Genomic DNA, 22,219 nt, shown 5'->3' with positions numbered 1-22,219 from the left:
GGGCCATTGTTTCACTTCTTCTATTTTTTGATAATCCACTCGTATCCCTTTGATAGGCAAAATGTGACCAACGAAAGCTGTTGCAACCAAAACTCACATATGCTAAACTTAGAAAATAACTGGTGATCTATGAGAGTTTGTAGCAAAACCCACAAATGATTCGCATATTCTTCCTCATTCCTAGAGTAAATGAGGATATCATCAATAAAGATAATATCGAACAAGTCCAAATACTACTTGAAAACTCTGTTCATCAAGTCCATAAAAGTTGCAGGAGCATTGGTTAGTCAAAATGACATGACTACAAATTCATAATGACCATACCGATTTCTGAAGATTGTTTTCAGAATGTCACTATCTCTGACTCTAAGCTGATGATAATTGGATCTATGGTCTCTCTTTGAGAAATGACTAGCACCCTGAAGTTGGTCAAACAAGTCATCAATCCTGGGGATGGAATACTTATTCTTGATTGTGAGTTTTTTCAACTGCCTCTAGTTAATGCACATTCTGAGAGAACCATCTTTCTTCTTCACGAACAATACCAGTGCACCCCATGGGGAAATACTAGGTCTGATGAATCCCTTATCTAGAACGTCTTTAAACTCCAGTTTCAATTCATTAAGCTTTTCTAGAGCCATTCTTTAAGGAGGAATAGAGATAGGCAAGGTATCTGGAAGGAGATCAATTAGAAAGTTGATTTCCCTTTCTGGATGAACTTTGGAAGATCTTCTGGAAACACTTTAATGAACTCATTGTCTACTGGAACTGACTCAAGAATTGGGGTTTCAGAGCCTGAATCTTTAACCCGAACAACATGATAGAGATACCCCTTAGAAATCATCTTTCTATCCTTAAGGTAACGAATCAATCAACCCACAGGCTCCAAGATACTACCCTTCAATTCTAGGATTGGTTCATCTGGGAACTGAAAATGAACGATCCTAGTTCTGTAATTGATTGAGGCATAACATGAATGTAACTAATCGATGCCTAGAATAACATCGAAGTCTACCATTGCTAACTCTACAACATCTGCTTAGGTGACTTTCTTAGAGACTGTGACAAGTCAATTTCTGTATACCCATCTAGCTATAACTGGGTCACCGACTGGAGTAGAGACTGAAAAGGGTTCTTAGAGCGTTTCTTGTCTAACACTGAATTTGACTGCTATATAAGGATTTACAAAAGAAAAGGTTGCCCTTGGATCTAACAATGCATAAATATCAAAGTCAAAGACTAGTAACGCACCAATGACTACATCAGGAGAATCTTCCTGATCAGGCGAGCCTGCAGACCATACAACGTCTTTTGGCACTGACCGCCACCTATACCAGATATGTTACTCTACTGAGTCGGGCAGCCAACATGTGTTGGTGAAGTTGTAGACTAAGCTCTACCATTATTACGTCTTTGACCATGTTTAGAAGGACAATCTTTCAACCTGTGATCAGACTGACCACATCCAAAACATATTTCCTTTCCTGATAGACACTCGCCCGAATGGTTCTTACCACATTTAAGACAAGTTGGGTAGGTTCTGGTGCTTGAAACGGTACCTTGAGTCTTAAAGCAAGATACCCTACCTTTCTGATCATTACAGAACATGAAGAATTGAACACAAGATGATAAATGTCCTGGAGCTGAAGACATGTACTAAAACTGCGAGCGATTTCCACCACCCAATTTCTGTTGAGAATAGCCATAGTTACCTATACTAGCTTTCTTATTCTCCTTGGCCTATTCCCTAAGCTTAACACCCTCAACCTGCTGAGCATGAGTCATGAGCCTAAAGATGTTCATATCTTCAAGTTACATGGCATTCATACACTCTGCATTCACAAGATCGGATACCCCAAACATGAACTTGTTCATTTAAGCCCTTGGAGTCAGCAACCATGTGAGGAGCTGATTTCACGTATCAGGACACTTCATCCAATTCTAAGGGTCAACGTTCGTTAGTCAGTAATATAACCCAACGAAGTGAGTTGGGGTTGAATCCCACATGGAGTTGTACATGGTTAAGAATCAATAGCATTGTACGAATATGCTCAATTCAATCATAAGAATAGATATTTACGAATACAAACATAATTCAAATTAGGTGTGACACAAGTGTCAAATACGGGGGTTTTGGTTTTAACTATCAGCTACAATTACATCAAATAACACCAATTAACAAGTATTGAGACGGGTTCTTGGGATCTAATCAGATCATAGGCTAATATAGACAAATGGTTAATCGCAATTGTTAGTTAGTCGCTGGAAATCAGTGAATAAGCTAGACTTTAGTGGGGATAAACTTTATCTGGAACAATTTACCCCGAATCAAGTTGGTTTCTCTCGAACACCAACAAGCAAGCAATTAAGAACAACCTATGCTTTAGTCCATTCACTCTCTTAAGCTAAATGTGTGGAAAAGAATTTAGGATTCACTCTCTCGAGCTGCACTCATAACAACCCAATACCCACAGACCGTCAATTCATTAATCTCGGTTTTCAAACCTCTCTCTTGAGAAAGCCAAAAAATCGAAGGTAGTGTTGCATTTGCAACTGCAACCTTTTAAATTAAACCACAATTACTGAATGAAATCACTTCTAAACAACATTTAAACTAACAATTAGTAATACCCACAAGCTAAATCAACTCATTATCATAAAATCACACCCCAAGAATTAGAGTTTTAGGTAGACATCATAAAAAGATAGAAATTGTTACCAAAATGTGTTTCTATCAACTGGTAAGATAAATTTCATCTTTACAAAGGTCCTTTCAAAGCCGTGAACTCAGAAGTTCCCCCATGTCTACTTTCATAAACCATGAATTTAGCAGTCAAATCATCAACAGATGCCCGGAGGGGGGTCAGTACATCTAAAATAGTAACCTCAGTCATCATGGCAAAATAGCCTCAAATCTAGTAGCCCTCACTTCAGTTGAGTGGGATAAGTGTCCCATCTTCAGGAGCATGGTCTGAGTAATCTTGGTGGGATGGGCTGAGGTAGAAGCACCTAGAGTCTATGATGAAGAAGTAGAAGCAGATGTACCTGAAGGATTGGAGGCTGGAGTAGGCAAAGATGCCTCTGCATGTATCGAATTAATGTCCACCTCCGGGGATATATCCACCAGAGTTACTCTGCTCCTGTCAGCCTTCTCTCCTATGTATTCGTCTTCTATACGCTAGATATTTGTGGATGAAGAGGGAGTGACCTCAATATCTCCCGTATCATCCAGGGGCACTCCAACACGTCACCACAACTCCGTGATCAAGAAGGGGAATGGTAGGTAGGTCTCTATGTGCTTGGCCCTCATGGACATCTCCTGCTCAATAAGGAGTACTAGGTTGATGCTCCTCTAGGATATGATCCACCCAAGGCATGTCGCCTTAAGGTGGCGTAGGATGGACTCATTCTGGAATGACATGATGGTACTGCTAATAAAGCAAAACCAGAACCGAGTAGCAATACTCATATCCCTCTTCTCTATGGGGACTCCTTCCTTAATCCATCTCGAGCTGGTATCGGAAATCAATGGAGCAAGCCAGCCCTTCAAGTCATCCAAGGACGGAGTGGTAGCCAAGTCCTCATATGCCACTGTAACTCCTAGACCTCTTCAAAGTACATTTTTAACCTGTCTGAAATCACTGGCATTCTTCTTACTTTTTGGAAGTAGATCACCATATGTAGAGTAAATCTCCCAGACTCATGTAGGAATGTAGGGGCCTCGGGGCCTGGTGAACTGCTCAAAATGGTGGAAATGGAGGGTATGCCTTACCCCGGAGTATCTGCGCTCAACGCGCTCCATATACAACAGCTTCTCCTCGAGGATAGTTCGCAAACCATAAGCTTTTAGTTTGTTAAGTAGAGTGGAGAATGGACCACTGGTTGAACTTGATCTACAGGAGGTGTCAGAGCTGGCACTGAATCTGCTGGGGTGGAAGCTGAAGGGACTCTAGCTGAGGCAGGGCGAGATCTAGAACGGATCTCAATCCGTCGGGACTGTAAGGTTTGGTCGTCATCCAACTTAGAGAATGCTCCTTGGGATCCCTCACTATTGGAGTTGTGCTTCAGAGTCTCAGTAGTGGGCCTCTTACCCTTGTCTTGTCCTTCCTTTGGAGGCACTTTCCTTCCCTTTTTGGGAGGGTTGGCTCTTCCTTCTTTTATAGATATACATTGTGCTCTTTTACGGGGTGGCATGTCAATGTTAGTCCTTCCATATCTGAAAAAACATCAAAAAGAGTTAGAAACAATTCAAGCAAAACCACGGAAATGTACTTGCAGACAGACTCGCTGAACCGTTTGGCGAGTCGCCGAATCTCTTTGGCAAGCCAGATCGGGCTCGCCTAACGGATTGGCTAAAAAATTATCAAAAAAATGGCATGTTGACGATGGGATGGATCTTTTGGTTAATCATCGACAGCATTCGATGAGCAAGGATTAGTCCGCCGAAAGTTACATTACATTTAGGGGTTAGAAGCGCAAAAAGGGCGATCAAGGAAAACATTTGGTGAGTCGCCGAGCACTCAGGCTTCTTGCCGAAAATTACAAAACTTAACTCAAAAATAAGCATGAAATTAAAGGTGATAAGGGGGACTTCGGTAAACCGCTGAGTGTTTCGGTTAGCTCGAACCAGCTCGCCAAATGGCCCAACGTGCCTACATTCAAGCCCATATTCCAAATTCAACCCCATAGCCCCCAAAAACAAAATCAAAACATGCACTCCTCTAATTTAAATCAGACCCATTACACCCATGCCCCCTGGATAATCAGACTTCTCCTAGTTTGGCCAAATTTGGCCATTTGATGACTTTTGCCCTTAAGAATGATGTCAACCGCTCCATCATAGGGTAAATTACGTCATTTGTCACAAATGCGAGTTACTTGGACTTCAGCCGACTAGACCCAAAAACATGCAGGTACAACCCTACAATTTTAATCCCTTTTCAATTATGAAAAACTAGGGAATTCAACAATATAAGCATTACGGGTGTGATATTCAAATTAAAACAGGCACACACATATACGAGTACGATCAAAGAGGCCCAATGCACTTCACTAAAATAAAATCACTTTAAATGAATCAAAATTGCAATGTAAGAATTATGGGTTTGAAAAACCAACCTCAGAAGTCGAATAGATACTTTGTAATGCTAAGCGGCAAAGCAATCCAACTCCAACAAAAACTTGACTAATAAAATGTGATAAAAACACAAAAATATAGAATACTACAGTGCGGGTGTGATTTTGGAATGTTGAAAAGTGACAGAAAGTGGAAGGGTTTTAATTTTTGAACCTTTGGACTTAAAAACTATCCAGTTCTCACCTATTCGATGACATTAGTCTTTCTCGCCGAGCCACTCGGTGACACACCGAGTCGGTACTTACCTCACCGAGTTTAAAGGACCTCCAGTTAATGTAGGGTTCCAAACAGTGCTCATCGACTTGCCGAGTGTTCCAGACACAAATCCTAGTATTTATTGAGACCAACGGCGGTCCAAGTCGGGCCTGCAGACTACTTCGGCGAGTCACCAACCAGACTTTTAACTCGCCCATCTGCACTTTTCAAACACATGCTACACCTACAAAATCAACACACGATTATTTCTAAAACAAAAATAAAGTGATAAAATATTGGGTTGCCTCCCAAGAACCAACTTAGTTAACGTCGTGGCACGACGTAAGTCCTCACTCAAACTTCATTCTTGAGGCTGACCTTAGTGTCACTAGGCAACCCCTCTTGTTGTCTTGGGTAGAGATGAGTCAATACATGACCCATGAGGGTCTCAATCAGATGGATATATTTGGAGTGAGAGGTTGTCATTTGATTTAGCATTTCAACATTCTCGCTTATCTCCTCCAACACTCTATTATGCTCATTGACCTTTTGGAGAATAATTGAGAGCGTTTCTTCGAGACATCTACCCTCATTTTCCTTTTGCTTTCTTCATTCATGAGGAGGTATGTATCTATCTTTCATTTTGCATATCACCTCAAATTCCATGACATTCTTATCCAAGAAATCCAGCTGAGTCAACAAGGTGGCCAATTCTTGGTCTTTTTCTGTCTCCTTGTTCGTCTTAATCATGCCACCAAGGAGTTGGGCTACTGCTTCATAGGGTTGTTGTATCAAACAACTTGGGAAGAGTTGATCAGTTGTGCTTCTATTTTTGGGACCCAGAGCTCTATAGAAGCATTCCAGAAGCATATTTTCTTGAATTCCATGAGTTGGGAACTGTTGTAAGAGAGCCTTAAACTATTGCCAACGCGTAAACTGACTCACCCTCCAATTTATTGAAGCTCAGGATATTATCCCTAAGCATCATCATTTCCAAATGAGGGTGGTCCATTGGTTTGCCGTTTCTACAAGATCTATTCCTTTATTCTGTGCTAAACAATCAACATGAAAACCAAAACTTAAAGGAAAATAAGTTAAACTACAACTAAAAAGAACAAAATTCAACCTAACTAAAAATACTCAACCAACACCACTCCCTGGCAGCGGCACCATTTTTATTTCATGTATCAAGACACTTCATCCAATTCTAAGTGTCAACAATTGTTAGTCAGTAATACAACCAAAATAAGTCAGTTGGGGTCCAATCCCACAGGGAGTGGCACGTGGTTAAGAATCAATAGCTAAGTACGAGTATGCTCAAGTCAATCGTAGGAATAGATATTTACAAACACAAAAGTAATTCAAATTAGGGGTGACATAAGTATCAAATAAAGGGGCTTTTGTTTTAACTATAAGCTACAATAAAAACAAATAACACGAATTAAAAAGTATTGATATGGGTTCTTGGAATTTGATCGGATTATAGGCTAATATAGACAAATGGGTAATCAGAATTATTAGTAAATAGTTGTAATTCAGTGAATAAACTAGACTTTAGTGGGGATAAACTTTCTCTTGAACAATTTACCCCGAATCAAGTTGGTTTCTCTCGAACACCAACAAGAAAGTAATTAAGAACAACCTACGATTTAGTACATTCACTCTCTCGAGCTAAATGTATGGAAAAGGATTGAGGATTCACTCTCTCGAGCTGAACCCATGACAACCCAATACCCACAGACCATCAATTCAGTAATCTTGGTTTTGAAACCTTTTTCTCGAGATAGACAAAAACACGAAGGGAGAGTTGCATTTGCAACTACAACCCGTTAAATTAAACTACAATTGCTGAATGAAATCACTTCTAAATAGCAGTTAAACTAACAATTAGTAATACCCACAAGTTAAATCAACTCATAATAACATAATCACACCCCAAGAATTGGGGTTTTACCTAGACCTCATAAAAAGATAGAAATCATTACCAAATTGTGTTTCCATCAACTGGGTAAGATTAATTTCGTCTTTACAAAAGTCCAAGCTGAAGAATCTCAAAGACCAACTTCCAATTTCTCAAAAATGGAAAACTTCAAATCTTCAAAGTTAAGGAAAATATTATCTCAAAACTAAGAGTTCTAAAAATTGAAACTAAGATTATGATAAAAGGTAGATAGATACTAAACATAATGTTTGAAAATATATTTATAATCGCCAAAAATAAGATGTGAAGTACCATTCGGCGCAGTAAGTCAGGATCGCCGATGAGTTCGGTGATACGTCCTTTGGTGAGTTCCACCAACTTCTTGCTTTGGCCTTCAACATCCTAAAGTTCTGTAACTTTGGGCGATTTAATCACTGCATCGCGGAACCATTTGGCGACAAGTCGAGTGCTCCTTTCTCTCACCGACTTTATTTTCTCCTTTAAGGCTTAGTACACTGGAACTTTAGGTGAGGTAATAGCCACTCGACGACTCGCCAAAGGGACTCAGTGATCACCAGGCCTTCATTTCTTTAGTTTTTCAGCTCGCTTCGTTCCTTTTTGGAAGTTAGTGTCCATTCTTTGCTCCTCTATCTAAATATATGGAAATGAAGGGTTTTAGGTTAGTTTTTTGCATTAAACAAGCATTTGAGGATACATCAGGAGCATAGCTGGAGATTTGGGTGAACATGAGGCCATATTCTTGGATTGTCATAGAACCTTGCCTCAGATTCATAAACTCCTATGCTTTTTCCTCCCTCAACTCTCTTGGGAAAAACCTGTCCAGAGAGGTCTCACTAAAGCAATCCAAAGTGTAAGGAGCTGCATATGTATCCCTGTTCTCCTTCCACTGAGTATATCAGATATGAGCTACATCCTTAAGCTGGTAAAATGCCAACTCAACCTGATCATTCCAGGTTACCTGCATCACTCCAAAGATCTTCTTCACCTCATCAATGAAGCTTTGGGGATCCTCACCAATCTGCAATACTATGAACTCTGGCGGATTCATCTTAACAAAATCCCGAACTATAGTTGCAGCTGACACATCATTAGCAATTTCCGAAACTTGAACTTGCTCATGGTCACACTCTGAGCCTATAACTGCTTAGCATTCCAAAACTCAGCAATCGAAACCTCCTGATCTAGGCCTTGAGGAGCTCCATTTGCATTCCTGGCATTCACATTCTTTGCGTAAGATCTACGAGGTTTCATGATCTGAAAGCGCATAATGAAGGATTATCAGGAGAAATTAGGTCATACCTTACGCACGATAAGAGTAACAAAGAAATTGAGCTTTCCCTAAATCACTCCGTAGCCTCCTTCTCATTAGATTTGGTGCACTTCACACCCATGAAAAGGACTCTAATTAGTGCGGCTTTTAAGACATCCAAGGACACTTAAACCTAGTTCTCTTATACAACATTTGTCACCCCCCGATGCTACATCCTGGACACGGTGACAGGACCTATGGTCACGAGTGACCCCAAGCTAACCCTTCTTACATAATCATAAGCATACTGAAGATAAACTGAGCAATAAAACTATGCGGAAGCTAAATCATATGAAAGTCTGAAATGAGGGGGAATACCCATATACTGTCTGAATAAATGAAAACTAAGAGTTTGAGTACAAATGGGAAATCAAACTCCAAGACTAAAGCTCAACTAACTATGTCGGAAATAAAGCCTCTATTGACTAGAAATGCTGGGACATGCCCCAGCTAGATCTAGAAAAACTGAAACTAAAGATAAAAGCGAGAAAAAAATCATGTCACTAGTCCTCAAAGAATGATGGCTCACCTATGATGCTGCTGAACTGAAGATCGGGAACCGATCTATGCATGATCTAACTGCTGAGGAGTTGAACCTAGCCCAAAGTATGCGTCTGTATTTGAAAGATACTGAGCATGTAGGATAGAATAAAACTGAAAAATAACATAACTGAATCAAAGCGTATATCTGAGTAATGACATGAGATAAACATGATGCAACTGAGAATACTGAACATGAAATACTAAATGTAATGACAAAGTTTATAACCTAGTGAGACTGAATACTGTATTATACTGACAACATTGTCAATGTAATAGAGTATGACTGAACTGTAAGGGAGCTACTAATAACCGACATAAAACCGCATGAGCTAAATGTGGAGTCCGATGTATACTCCCCGTTGAGAGGACCCAATATACCCTACCAGAGGTTTAAAGGCATACTGGCGTGATCACTAAAATGATTCCGACAGAGGGGATTTACAACCTACGGGGCATGTAGTTTTGGGACTTGAGGGAGACTGACCCTAGTCCACTCAGTATTAAGCTTTCCATATGATTAAGTAATTAACACTTTACGACTGAAACATTGTAATATTGGATATCTCAAAATACTAATATTCAAATTGAGAATGAATCTTTAATATACTGATAATAATGCATTCGAAACTGCGGCATGTTAATATTATCTTAATTTATATACCTACCATGTTCAATTCATGAACTAAAAGAACTACATAGCTAGGGTTCTAAGTTTATGCATGAACCTAGGCAAAAACAAAACTATAACATGATAATATGATTTGGCTCATTCTAACTACTAAAATCCCAACAATTCTAACATTCAACAAACCTTAGGTCTAGATAATATCAAGGGAATCAAGATTTTGACTGAAATCTAGGGACGTAATGGGTCTGGTGAAGAATTCCACGGAAAAATCTTTCGATTTTAGGGCTGGAATTAATGAAACCTTGTTCAGTGTTCTTGAGGAAAACTGGTGCCTCTTTCTCCATCTTTTGCTCTAAGTTTGAATGATTTAGGTGAATGGTTAATTAGGTTAGGTTGTAATTTAGTTACTAGGATAAAACTGACTAAATCAACGTAGTTTAGAGGTTAAATAACATAGTTTAAGTGTCCAACGAATAGGGGCAATGACCAAAATAACCCTATTTAAAAATCTTACGTGGCTAACCACGACCACTTTCAATGACCTTGAAAGGGACCACAGACCGTGGGACCGGTCGTTGTCCTTGGCCAGTGGCTACTATTCCTGGAGGTCTTCTCCAGAAAACCCTACCACGGTCTTTGCGGACGACCACGAACCGTAAAGGTCCCCGTGGTGCCTACTTGGGCTTAGGTCTAGAGGCTTAGGTTTGAGGTTCTCCTGGGATTTACGGAAGCCCCCACGACCTGTCGTCAGTACCACGGACCGTGAAGGTCCCTGTTGCCCTTACTTGGGCGAGGGGTCTGAGGGCTACACTTTGGGGGGCCTACTGGTTGAGCACTATGCACGACACCACAGTCTGTCGTCAAAACGACATCCCATGAAGTGTCCCGTGGTCTGACGTCTGGGCCTAGTGGATTTTAACTCCAGACTATGGGCAGGTCAACGAACCATGGACTATATCACGGACCGTGAACCCTGTCGTGGTTCACTGGTTCAAGCAAGTTTAAGCAATTTTTTGCTAGGTCTGGTTTTCATGGTGTTATAGTGTCCCACACAACTGGATACCTTTTCACCACACCATCCATAGACAAAGACTTCTCCTATAAAATATTTCGCAAGACAGTGGCTTTCAATCGATTCATAGACCACGGTGGGTGTGCTGGAGCTGGGAGTACTTGAGATGCATGAGAGACTAGAGGTGTTGGAGGCGTCAAAATTGCTGGAAGTCTAGCTAATGGATCATGAACTACATTAGATTGCAATTCTAGGCATTTCCGTTTGAGAAACTCTCCCTCTGTGTCGGTATATGTATTGGAGTCCTAAACTCTGCATCTTCCTCTCTCTTAGACTCAGAGAAGGTGAGATAGGTGGAGTTGATGTTTATACTATCCGATGAGCTACGAATCGAACTAGTAACTACCCACTTCTTACTGTTGCCCATACCACTCACTTGAGAAGGTTTTGGGCGAGTGATTCGGGAAGGCTAAACATCCGCTACTATTACAATTCCTTTCGACTTCTTCCTGGGTGCTAGACCTCGTACGGGAATCTTTTGTCTAGCCATATCTGTAGAACAACACAAATGAAATGCAGGAAATTGCAAAGGATTATTGAAATAACATTTTCAACAAGTTGCAGGAAAACTCGCTGACACGTTTGGCGAGTCGCCAAACCCATTGGGTGGGTAAAGGGGAACTCACCGAATGTTATAGAAAGATTCAGCACAAATTCAAAACAAAAGGGAGAGATGAAGAACAATTTAGTGAGATGTCGAGTTCACTCGGTGATCAGAGAGTGCCTCACCGAATGTTATAGCAATAAATAGCAAAAATGGAAGTAAGAAAGGTGAGACCAAAGCTATTCTAAGAGTCACTGATTCTACTCGCCGAGCACACGCTTATCGCCGAAAGTTACAAAAACCATATCAATAATTAATGTCAACAAGGTGATAAAGGGGGTTATTAGGTGACTCACCGAGTTACTCGGCGAGCTCGACCCATCTCGCCAAATGGCCCAACCTGTTGCCTTCCCAACCCAATTTTCAATTTAATCCTAACAACCTATGACAAACCATTTCAAGTACAATTCTAGCCTACCCACCATGTATTGCTAGACCGGGGTACTCAAAATCCCCCCTATTGACTAAAATTTGACCAAATGATGATTTTTCCCTTAAGAAAGACGTCACCCAATCAATAATCGGGAAATTTGATGTATTTTAGTCAAATTTAGGCTACTCAAACATCACCCATACAGTACATAACATGCACACCCATAATTTGAACAATTCAAATGCGAAACTCAAACAAATTAGGCCCAAAAAAGTTATTTAACATGCTTGATTTCAAACTAAAGTTCATCGAGTGATTAGGCACACAATGGAGGCACACAAAAACATTTGTTAACTACCCATAAGCATGCTCAGCAAGAATTTTGAAATTAAAACAAATTTAGAAAATCAACCTCATATGCAGCAAGGTAAACATTTAGGCAAAAGGGGAAGGATGGACAACACTTTAGCATCCAACCACAAACAAGGACACCCATGAAATTTAAGCTAAAAAAAATCTAGTGTTTGATTGAAAGAGTGCAAGAGTCTAAAATTTCAAAATAAGATGAAGATTTGAATTTAAAATGGTTGAAGGGTTTGTTACCCTATAGTTTGCACCTTGCTTGGCGATATCTACTAAAGTCGTCGATCCACTCACCGAGTCACTGAGTGGATCTTAGTCTGCTGAATTTACCAGAACACTAGCCCTTCAGTTGGCTCAAACGGAGAGTTGCATCAGGCTCACCGAGCCACTTGGCGAGTCGCCACGTGAGCTATGTGATTGCCCAATTTCCTTTTTCGCCAAATTTCAAATTTGAACCTGCATATCAAACAAATGTTATTGAAATAACAAGAAGTAAAACTTGGGTAGCTTCCAGTGAAGTGCCTTATTTACGTCATAGCACGGCGTGGTAATGCATTAAAACCTCATTCTTCGGGTTGACTAAGTTATCACTAGGAAGACCCTCTTTTGGACTTAGATTTTTTGTGCTGAGATTTGACCCATTTGAATCTCAAGTTACTTTATGGAGATGGAGTGCGAGGTTACCGTTTAATTAAAGGACGAGACATCATTCTTCATCTCATTGAGTACCATATCGGCTCCTTGCACCTTGTGTAGGATGCAGGCCGGGGTTAGACTTTGGTTCCTTCGGGTTTGGAAATTCATGAGGAGATACATAACGTTCTTTCTTACCATATCTTTCTCTTCAATTCACACCCCAATCACGCCAATTCCGATCCTGATCTCTCCAACCATTATCAAGATCTTTGTTCCAATAATGATTCCCTCAAGACTTTGATAGCTTGGACAAGAACCCACTGTTTGGTTTGATAAGAATTGTACCTCTACGTTGTACATGGCCTCAAATTGTGCATAATCCGGATTCACACCCCTATTAGAACCAAACACGTTCATATTCTTGTAACCCCCTCCCATGACATGCTTTGTCAATAAGTCCATTTGGGTCATTATCTTGGCCATGTTTTCATCACATTCTTGATTCTTTTCCAATTGTTCTTTCGCCAGCCCGATATTCATAGAAGACACCTGATCTTCCCTTGTGTACCGTGCACGATTAATTTTGTTCATCTCATCAAGCAAAGCTAAGGCTATGTCAAGTGGTTGTCTCATGATTCCACCCCGAATGACTTGCTCGGCAACACCGTTGTTGACGTTGTTCAGACTCTTATTAAAATATTTCAATAGCACATTGTCCGGCAACCAATGAGAAGGACATTGAAGAAGCAACTTTCGGAACATCAATCATGTTTCATGGATGGTCTCACCATCAATCTGCTTGAAGTTCAGGATATTATCTATCAACTTAACCATCTTCGAGGCAGGGAAGAATACTTCATAAGACACTTCTGTGAGCTCCTCCCAAGAAGTGATAGACCACATTAGTAGTTCGTTCAACCACTTTTCTGCTTCCCACATTAGAGAAAAGGAAAACTAACATTGTTGGACTGACTCTTGACTTATGTTCTTTAAGGAAAAGGGTCTAAACACATCCCCAAAATTATGGATGTGATCATGAGGGTCCTCATGAGAGAGTACCCCAAAGAGACCTGTCATTTGCAACACTTGCAACATAGTACTGGTCACATGAAAAAGTGCATCGCCCACAGTTGGAGGCAATTGACTAGGACCAGCACTTCCCAATTGATCCTTATTAACATCATGCAAGTTTTCGATGTAATCATTCTTCCGAAGTTTACTTATATTACTCCCACTAACACTCATATCTTCAAATGTTTAGAGCAATCAATAAAGAAACACAAATAAAAAATTCTAGTATGACAAAATTAGTTCACTAAAACACTTCAATAAAAGAGTTCTAAACACCACTCCCCAACAGCGACGCTATTTTTTGTAACGCTCAACTACACTTCTTCCGATTCAAACTCTAGGTGGTCGCTAACAAGTATAAGCCCAACGATTAGTTGGGGTCGATACCAGAAGGAGTTATACAAGAAAGAATTGAAGTATGATGTGAAGATGTATTCTAATCTTTTTTAGAGTAAAACTGATACGTAACATAAATTAAATCATGAAATTTCAGTTATTAATATCAAGAGGTGGAATTTTAGTAACCAAGTTCTAACAAAAAAAAGTAACACGAGATTAGAACGATTAGATAGAGGACTTAGGATCGTGAGCAATTGAATACTAATTTCGCTAAATGGGTAATTATTAATTGTTTTATGATTTTGAATCTCAATGGGTATAATAGGTTTTGAATATAAAAGTTATATCTTGATCATCTGTAGTGTTTCAAGTGAGTTCTTTAGAACTTGAACATGCTAAACAAAATGAAAAAAACCAATTCCATAATTAAACACACTTTCTCAAGTTCGGCTGCAAACATTCAAATCAATACAACTATCAATCATTCATTCTACTATATAACTCTTTCTCGAGGTAGCATACAAAGGTAAAATAGAAACGAATTTGCAACATCAGTTCAACAATTAAAACAAGAATAAACAATTGAACTCATTTCTAAACAACATTAAGTTCAGCAATTAAATAATACCCACAAGCTAATATGTCTATTCCATTACATGATCACTCCCCTAAGGGAAGGGGTTTTAGCCAACCGTAGCAAAAAGAAAGAAATCATTACCAAAAAGATAATCCATCAAAATTGTCAACAATCTCTGATGCCCAATGCAAAAATTGAGAATAAAATCCTAAATCATCAAATCCAAGATCCAAATCATCTCCAAGAATGTTCAACAATGTAAAACTATGTAAAAGCTCTCAAAACTGGAAAACATTGTTCGGGATCTGCCTCTTCTCTTTTCAAAAATCAATTTATATGTTTCCAAAAACAACCCATAAATCTTTGCACGAAGTCCAATAGGCAGCATTAGTCGGGATCGCCGAATGACTCGGTGATTCACTGAAGTGCACACCTTTTCACCTTTTAGCTTGCTTTCTACATCAACTTGTTCTAGAAAATTCTACGAGCTGGATCATTGTCGCCGTTCCATTCTGTGCAAAGCTAAGGTGTACTTGGACTCGCCAAGATTTCTTGTTACATGGGCTACTTTACTAGAAGATTAGACGAGTCGTAGGATCACTCGGCCAGTTGTCGAGTGCCTTATGCGAGCTCCGCCTTCTTCTTTCTTCAACTTTTCCAACTTTTTTTCTCCTTATAGCATCGTAATGTCTTTGCCTTCTTCTTAAGTCTTCTTTGTTTCATATAAACTTATTAACATCAGTTATGACCACAAAATAGGCATTGAGGACACTAATTCATTGGATAATGAGCCCTCATGAACTTCATGACTCATCAAGCTAACATGCAAGTTCAAATAAAAGACTGCTCCAAATAACATGCTACACTCAATCATAGCCTCTATTCTAATGCAAGAACATATTTCAACAAATGCATTCAATTGCCCTCACACTAAGAACGATTTCATGCTCTCATAAAGCAAATCAATGAAAAAGTAAAGAATCAATAAAACTCTAACTCTCCCAAAACATAAATGGATGGAAACTTTATCCCATAGATTTGCTCATAATTTCCAATCATCACTCAACCTATTTCATGCAGGATCTAAAGGGTCTTTTAGGTTTGTAAAGGGGTTGAGGAATAAGGTATGGTTAATTTGGCTTAGTGACTTCACCTATTCGAGCCTTATTGCATTCATCTTCACCACTTCTCATGTTGTTTTCATTTGGTTTCATTTGAGAACTTACGCATAGATTTGTCAATCACATTATTGGGAACCCTTTTTTATTCCACCAACACTCTTTTTTATTTCAATTTTTCAAAGGTATTTCATCACAATATCTCTCCTTCTTTTTTATTTTATTTTAAGGAGTGGTTCTTTCTTTTTGTAACACACTTCTAAGTTGAGTCTGATTTTATCTTTATTTGCCTGTCACTTGGCTTTTCTTCCTTCTTCCTTTCCACACACCCAACTTAGGATATGGACCTTACGTTGGCGATTAAAACATATCAATACTTCTAAAATGATTTTGTGGGAGAAGCTAGGAGCTATTTTTCTCAAAAGGTTTCAATATGGTAGTTACCAAATGGTTTAAGGTCCAATGGTGCAAAAAAAGATGCCCACCCTCACACGGTACTCAAACGGGGATATGGAAATTCGGGTTCCCTCTTAAAATTTCCCCCCAAGATCATTCCTTACACTTACCAAAGGTAGACAACTAAAATAACATGGTAGATTCTATGATTCCACAAGCATGTTTCCAAGTAAAACAGATTTTACAAAACATGGAACATCAAGCAAAATCATGTAGCACAACCCAAAAAGATAAAAAACTCACGTGCGATGTTCATTGCAAGGCTCCCATGAAAACGCAGCCAGTCAACACAAAACTCAAATAGATAGCTCAAAAATGCAATCAGAACGGTTTATTTCTTGCAACGCAAACATTACACACCATGTTGAGCATGAGTACTATGCAAGACATCGATATTGAACACAAACGATCCTAGAATTATTATCAATGAAAACTCAAGCATTTTATGATTTTCAAAACTCATGGAGTAATTAAAAATTGGAGAGAGAAAAAAAGAGACCAAATGAGATAAACCAATCGAAACACTATAACAATAACGAAACAAAATACTATATCATCTAAAAATTGAAAAATACAAAATACAATAAAAAGGGGAATATTGGATCAAGTGCCCTCAGCCCACCAAAATATTAACAGTAGTGTCCTTAATGCAAAAATAAAAGTGTACCGAAGGAAAGGAAAAGAGTCCCCCTGACCGGCTATGAATGATGAGTGCTCTCATTAGGAGTCTTGGGAAGAATGCCATCATCTTGGGGCATCAGTACCCAATAATATGATAAGATGAGGTGGCAATGTAGGCTCATTGGATGCATCATTCTACGACACAACAATAGGAGGAATGATGGAGTTCGAAAAGACCCCACTGGTGCCCACTATGGAGCTATCTTCAAGAGACCTCCCTAATGCCACATAGAACATCGTCTCCCCTATATCCTGCAACTCTATCAATGTCACAAAAATCCTTAACTCATCCTCTTTTCTTCTCGACTCATCCTTGTTAGGCTCCTAAGCCAAATTATCATCAGCCTTATCATCATCTCTCTCAACATCAGAATCATCAATAGCTATAATATCAACACTCGCAACATCATCCCTGCTTTTCTGCACACTCTGAGAAGGCTCACTGGTAGGCATAGTCATGGGCACAAACACAAATGCATAATGTTGGGGAACCTATCCCAAAAGAATATATATATATCCATTGACCGCAGCTAGACAACATCTTCCCTCATGGTGTCAATCTCACCTCCATTTAAGATAGTAGAAAATCACACTACCCTCAACCTTTTGTCGAGCTTCTAACCTAGCGGTAAGGTTATCAAACCTCACATGATGAGACTCGATCAAAACCTCACACTAAGTTAATATAGCTCGTACTAGAGCTTAAAATCTCTCCATACCCTTATCAAACATCCTAGGCAAATCAGCCTCAACCTTCGTAACTCTAAAATTTATAAACCAAGAAATATTACAAATTTGATAAATCATGGCATGGGTTAAGGGGGATGGGAGATAGGTGTGGGGGTAGGTTCAGTAGCAGCAGTTGAAGTGGAAGTAAAAGGTGCAAATGAAGGCTAGGGTATACCTAATTATTCCATAGAAGGAGTGGATGTAGTGACCTTAGAAGCAAGTGTGGTAGGATCAAGCATGTATGTAGTGTCTTCTGGTGATGGCTTTCTCGGAGACACGTCGTCCCGTAGATAATAAGCCTCAATCCTATGGATGTCATTGGAGGAGGCTGGGGTGATCCACACATAAGTTTTCCCTCGTAAGGGAACTCTAGTGTCTTAAGGAAGTTGTGTGGTGGTCTCAACCTTGTTGAGCTCTCCCTGATCGAAAGTTCCTATTTTGCTGCCTCTTCGATCGTCTCTGACTCCCTAAAAAAGAAGATTGGGTGAAGACCAGAAAAAGATGTGACGTTTGTTCTTTCCTTGCCCTCAACAATATCTCTTCCACATTAATCAAACCCATATTAATTTGATCCCTGTCAATTATTGTACGAACTAACTCTACCTTGGGATGAGGAAGAATGGATTCATTATGTGAAATGATGAATTACTACTACTGAAGTTGAAACAATATCGGGCTCTATTATTCAAATCCTTCTTCTTTATTCCCATACCATCATCCATCAAACGTGGAGAACTGTCGGATATAAGTTGTACAAATATACATGTTAAAGAGTCATGGTCATGGTGCATACATATTGCGAACATGACAACCTAATTTGATGAACTACCTAGGGTCGTGATGATTGCACGTGTGTGGCATTCTAACTTCTTACGACACACCACAACTTCATCCAAGGGTTTTCAAATAGCTCCCTTTCTCTTTTTTGGTAAGGCTTATACGTAGTGTAAAATTATCGGACCCACAATGGGACATAGGGATTATGAGGCTTAGTGAACCCCTCAAATTTGTCGAACAAAACTGTGTACCACATCACAGGGTAGTTACTCATGCACCATCTATGGAGAGTCATATCTCCTCAAGAATTGTACACTCTCCAGCACCCTTGAGCCTATTAAATGATCTTGGATCAATTATCAGGAAAACTCTGGAAATGGGTGCCTGAGTAGAAGAGAGTTGCACCATTTTTGACCTGATATCCGTTATTTTCCTTTCAACCACTATTTTAGGTTGCTCACTTCCATGTGTAGAGAAGAGTGGAGTGGTTGTTTGTTGGTGAGGAGCCTTAGATGTCTCATTGATAGTTATGACCATTTTTCTTTTCAAAGAAGGAGGAGAATGAGGAGAGGACTCCCCTGATTTTGTATCCAATGTTACAACTTATTTAGCCTTATTTCTATCTATAAACTACAAAGCGCATTTATTTAAACATCCAATCAATGAAGGATAATTGAAATCAAAATCGAATGAAAGAATGTAAAAAAAATGTTCTGAGGATCGCTTAATGGGAAGGCATTCTGCCTAACAGGTTAGGCCAGCTCAAGTGAGCTCGCCAAAATAGGCTATACACAATTTCAAAGAACTCAGGCAAAATAGACGGAGTCTACTTAAACTCGGTGATTCGCTGAATCGATTTCGGCGTGCTAAGAAAAAAATGTGATAAGTTAAAGTTCAAAGATAAAAATAATGGGCATAAAGGGTGATGTCCACTCCAAATGGGTGATACATCGAATGGGTTTCAGCAGACAAAGAAAAGTCAGCCAAATGGAACAATGGAAAGGTTGCATATTAAAGCAAGGAACGCGATCTAGGTCTTGTTCAACAATTCTCTTAATTGCCTTGGCGAGCTAAGACAAGTTCGCCGAATCGGCAATGCCCAATGCCTATTTTTCGACATTAATCACAATACGCAACAATACCCTGTTCCCAAACAACTTTATACTCTACGCACATCCTTTTCTACCGATGGGTACTCAATATTTTCCCTAAATATCACAAAGTATTGCACAAATTTATGATTTTCCCTTAAGGAAGTAGTCACTATATCTATCATTGCACAAAATCATGCAATCAGATCAATACTGGATAACCTAACTTCACGAGTACACAATTCAACCAACACCTAGGAAATATCAAGACTCAATTTCAACAATTAACTAACACAATTAATTTTTGTAATTTTAAGTAGTGTTTTAATATCTAACTTATGGGCACATGTAAATACCAACAATATTGCACTACCCAATAAAATCAACTAACTTCATGAATTAAATGGCCTATAGACCATATAGAAAAGCACAATTTGAACCTCAAATATTAAAATAGAAATCAAACACCAACCTCAAAGAGAAGTAGATAGAAGAGAATGAGGGAGATTAGGGTTTGGGTTGACCAAGTACACAAGATAACGCACTACTAATACTCGCAAAACATACCAAAGAGCCACTCATACACTACAATATGACTTTGTATACTCAGGTAAGAAAAGAATCTCAAAGATAACTAAGGCTTTACTTTTTGAAAATGAAAAGACCCTTTGCCTTTTTATACCAAGCATGTTTGGTGGTCACTACAACCATCACTGAGTGTATTCGATGAATCACTAAATGGAGTTCAAGCTTGCTGAAGATCCTTAACGTGTACCAAGCCTAAAGGTTGATTCGATGAACTAGGTGCAATCCACATAGTGTACTTTGTCAATTGCCATTTTAATCTCTGCTCACCTAAATTGAAAATACACTTTTTCACATATTCTAGCTTAGAAGGAGACCAGAATTGACTATTGACAATGCCTTCGGTGGATCACCATGGACATTTTGGCATTGCCTAATGTGTCCTTCACAACACTTTGACTTCATTTTAACCTGCACTCACAATACTCTTTATTGAAAGAAATAAAAAAAGGAAAAATTTGGGTTTCCTCCCAAGATGTGCCTTATTTAACATCATGACACAACATAGTTCTTCTCATCATTTATTTTTTGGATTTGGGACCGTTTAACTAGGCAATGTTCCTTTTTGACTTGAATTATGATTGGTACAGATCTGGCACATTTGAGTGTCCAGTTGTTTGATAGACGCCAAATGTAAGGTCACTATTTGAGATAATTTCAGAACCCAAGGGTACCCCCTAGATGTAACAAGGTGTATGAGACCCCGAGAGGCCTCATACAATCCCCTTAGCATATCACAACTTAAGAAAACAGAAATGAGCGGAGATGTATAACATTTTTTGTAACATCAATGACTAGTAAAACGAAGCGGAAGTCTATTACACTTCTCTCAAACCATCGAAAACATGAATATCTTTAGGACACAGCCCATACAATAGTTCTCAACATAAAAACAAATACATAAAGACATGGTGGTTAGCCCCTCGAATGCTATGAGGACTCACCAAAACATCTCTTCTTGCTCTACAACGAACCTAGCTACGAGGATGGAAGTCAATATCTCTGGACTCTACATGTGATGGGTAAGTAGGAAAAAGTATGCGTTAGTACCAACAGGTACTAAATATGATGACGAGCATAAATCATCAGCATAAGCATGATGTAGGCATTTGTCGACATGAGACATATACCATAATCATAAGAGGTGATGAACTTAAGGCATATACTATAGACATAATAGACAATAACATAGTCATAGGCATAATCTATGCATTTAGATCAACATAATATAAGAGAAACACTTCATAAATAACTAATGTTTAAGGATGTAACAACTGACAATATTTCGGTTCAAGTGTCATACGATTGCGTGTACTGATATTACCCAACCAAGGGTTGTGATCGTTCTCACAAGGAGTGGTTTTGAGGATTAATAGAAAAATAAAATCTAGTTCTAATTAGTCATAGCTATAAACATTATATAAAATAAACATATTAAATCTAATGGGGTGATGCAAGCGTCAATTATCAATGGGGGTTTGTATTAATTAACAACTAAAAATAGGAAAAATATAAGGAAACGAGATATGGAGACGGGATTTTTGGGAAGTTATAGGAATACGGGATAAACTAGACTATCGGCTACATGCTTTTGATGGTAGATTATTGAACATTTGTGACTAGGCTAGACTATAGTGGGGGTAAATTCTCTCTTGAGCAACTTACCCCGAATCAACTCGATTTCTCTCAAACACTGAGTTGCCGCATTAAGCACAGCTTCCACCTTAGCCCATTCATTCTCTCGAGCTGAATGTGTGGGAAAAGGACTAGGATTCACTCTCTCGAGTTGAACCCATGTCGACCCAATACCACCAGCTATTAATTTAGTAGTCAAGTTTTACAACCTCTCTCTCGAGCAAGGCAAAAACACTAAGTTCAAATCATATTTGCAACTACAATCCCATTAAGTTCATACACGACTACTAAACAAAATCACATTTAAGCAACAAATTAACCATCAACAAGCAAGACCCAACAAATAATCTAACCCATA

The sequence above is a fragment of the Solanum stenotomum genome, chromosome 10, assembly GCF_019186545.1.
Source record: "Solanum stenotomum isolate F172 chromosome 10, ASM1918654v1, whole genome shotgun sequence".
NCBI classification, from domain to species: domain Eukaryota; kingdom Viridiplantae; phylum Streptophyta; class Magnoliopsida; order Solanales; family Solanaceae; genus Solanum; species Solanum stenotomum.
The sequence above is the reverse complement of the archived record's forward strand: the minus strand, read 5'-3'. Positions refer to the sequence as shown.